Raw genomic sequence first — 3,179 nt, forward strand, 5'->3', positions numbered from 1 at the left:
AAAATAGGTCATAGTTAATAGATAAAAGATGGATGATAGATAATAGATGATAGGCAAAGATACATAAAAGATGATGGTTAGGTAGATGGACAGACAGACCGATGAAGGACTCAATATCATAACCCAGAGGGTTTAGGGACCCCGAGCCATGACTCTTGGGAGACAGTTTATGTTAAAAAATGTATCCAAGGCCCTTTGAGGCAGACTCCTCCAAGGCTTCCTCCTGAAGGAGCGGGGCTGCACATTACCACATGGTGGAGCCAACGCACCATCAGAGAGGCCTTCAGGGCCACCATCTTGCCTGGGACATGGGGCTGCCTGCTAGGAAGTTGATGGCACGATCCATCAGGATCAGACTTTACTGCAGGCTGTTCATTCAGGAGATCTCAGTGACCGTTACAGCTCCCCTCACCCTGAGAAATTGTCCCATTCCTGAGCCGGCTGGAGAGACGCTACTTCCTGTCCAGCAGCTCTGTCAGTCTGGTGGTGCGCAATGGGTGTCCCTGGGCAGTGCATCATTGGGAAACCATGGGCAAGTGTCACTAGAGCATCCCAGTCCTTCTGGGTCCCCTCAGGGATGCAGGGCCAGGGCCAGCCCCTCCACACAAGCTGTCAGCACCTGCCCTCCTGCCCACCCGACCACTGAGCTCTTTCTCACCCACTACTGCCTTGTGTGCCACACCACGGCGCTCACAGGGCCTCCACCCCAGCCCTCCTCTGAGCTCCTGAGTGCCTCCTGGTGAGGAGCCAGGAACCTGCCCCAAGTCTGATCGGCCCTGAGAGCTTGTGGTGCCGTTGTCCCCACCCACCCCAGATGCCTTGGAGTGCCTGGCCCATCCTCAGCAAGAACCCGAATGGAGGGTTCGCTAGACCGCTCATCCCTGCGGCTTCCTCTTAGGGATTTCCATGCACTGACCCTCAGCTCCCCTGACTGAGCCTTCCGCTCTGCTGGCTGTGGGCGACGCCTGCCGCAATGGCCCTGAGAGCTAACCACACTTCATCGAGCAACACTGCATGCATGCTGCCCCTTCCCGTGCAGTCTCCTGGTGGCCAAGGGGCTTCCCAGGGCTTCCCCGACTTCCAGGACTTCAGAGTTGGCCCCAAGTGTCCCAGGAGAGGGCGGTGGGCTGCGTGTTGGCACCACACAGGTCCCTCACAGGTTCCCCAGAGCCCGTGGCTCCTCCTCAGCCCCATTTGAGCCCCAGCTCAGCCCAGAGAGTGTGAGGAGGGCCCGGCCTCACGGACACTGTCAGTGACTCCGGTGGGCACAGTGAGTGCCCCTGGGCAGGATCCCATGGTTCTCCTTTGAGGAGGGAGGGTACGTCCCACCCCCTGCAAACCCCAACCTCTGCGTTGACGCGGGGGACAGGAGACCTAAGCTCCTCCATGCTCTCTTCCCAGGTCCTCCTACAGGACCAGGGTTGTGATTCACTGTGTCAGTTGGAGAAGTCCAGCTGGCCACTGAGTAACTCAGCAGTGACACGTCCTGTGGCGTAGAGCTCACACCCTTACCTCTAGAATGCTGTTCTTTGTGTTTATTTGAGAAGTTTAGAAGCTCAACCGAGCGACTCAGCAGGGGCCAGAGTCCCCACTTGGGAAACGTCCTGAGCCGGCCAGGGGAGGGCAGAGCGACCCTTGGGTACACAACATCAAGGAGGAAGAGCCCCCACCCCGCCTTTTGCTGCTTTGCTCTCTTCTGCTGCCTAGGATTGTCGCCCCTCGCTACCAACTCCACCTTGGAGCCAAATGACTGGAACCTCCACACACCAAGAGCCAGATAAACCTTTCCTGCCTTAATGGTGGGCCGGGTGCCTGGCCTCAGCCTCGAGACAGAAGCAACCAAGATACCACCTTCCTTTAGTCTATGGCTGGGCTCCCCCAGGCCTGGGGCCTGTGCCGGGTCGTGTTGTTCAGCCACAGGGTGGGGCATGACTCACACTGCCCAGGCTCCTATGAACATTCCCTTGTTTGGCCGAGCAGGATTTCCTGTCTCTCTTGGGAGCCGAAGGAGGAGGCCAAAGCTTCTCTGGGTGGGGCCAGGCCAGGCTGCACCAGCCAAGCCCCAAACAGAAGTGCAGCCCACAGTGTTCTGGGGCCCCCACTGCCTCTCTGGGGCCACTCGGCGGTCTGAGCTCCTCCTCTGGCCTTCACTCTCTGCACAGCCCAGGGCCTGGGTCTGTGCTGCCTACCTCACCCTTCGGGCCCCCAGATGTCTCGCACTTCCAGCCACTGTTGGCACTTGCCCCTGCAGGACTGACTTAGAAGCATTTGCCACAGGTCTTGCCAGGCGTTTGACGCAACAGAGTGCATTGTGACTCAGGGGGACGGCGATCCCCGGGTTCCTGAAGCCACTCGCTCCATCCGAACGCAGCAGACCCCACTCCGGCCTATGCAGCTTCCACTCCTTTCCTGGGTGGGGTTTGCTGAACGCCACAGGGCCCCTCTTTGGCCCCAGCCTGGCCTATCACCCGGCAGTCACCTGTGAATGTCCTGGGTGGTTACAGCATACAGGGTCTGGGTCAGCATGAGGCAGCCTCGGCCTCCTCCCTCCACGGAGCCCTCTGCGCACATTACCAAGCGCCTCATTATGCTGCGGTGCAGGCAGGAAAACTGAGGCTGGGAGGGCAATTGGGTGACTCAGACCAAGCGAGCTCTTCATTGCTTCACTGGATCACAGCTAGTTCCATGCTTTGCAGAAAGACAGAGATGCGAGTGTGGCCTGGACTCCAGGCCTGGGAGAGGCTGAACCTCGGGGGTGGGCAGGACGATCCAGGTGCTGGCTACCCAGGAAGGTGCCTGGCCTCGGGTGGAGAGTGGCCCTGCATGGAGGAGGAAATTATGAGGATAGGAGAGGGAGGGGAGCACAGACCGCCCAGCAGTGGGCTGCCGGCCCTCCAGACCCAGGGCTGGCAGCCTGGCCCCCGGCCTCCCTGCCCTCCCTACATGGCCCTGATGCCCACCCCATCCCCCTCTCTGCCCTCCCTATGTGGCCCTGATGCCCACCCCATCCCCCTCTCTGCCCTCCCTGCGTGGCCCTCATGCCCACTCCAGCCCCCTCCCGGCCCTCCCTGCGTGGCCCTGATGCCCACCCCATCCCCCTCTCTGCCCTCCCTACGTGGCCCTGATGCCCACCCCATCCCCCTCTCTGCCCTCCCTACATGGCCCTGATGCCCACCCCA

This window comes from Octodon degus, unplaced genomic scaffold, assembly GCF_000260255.1.
Source record: "Octodon degus isolate 3935 unplaced genomic scaffold, OctDeg1.0 scaffold00017, whole genome shotgun sequence".
Taxonomy (NCBI): Eukaryota; Metazoa; Chordata; class Mammalia; order Rodentia; family Octodontidae; genus Octodon; species Octodon degus.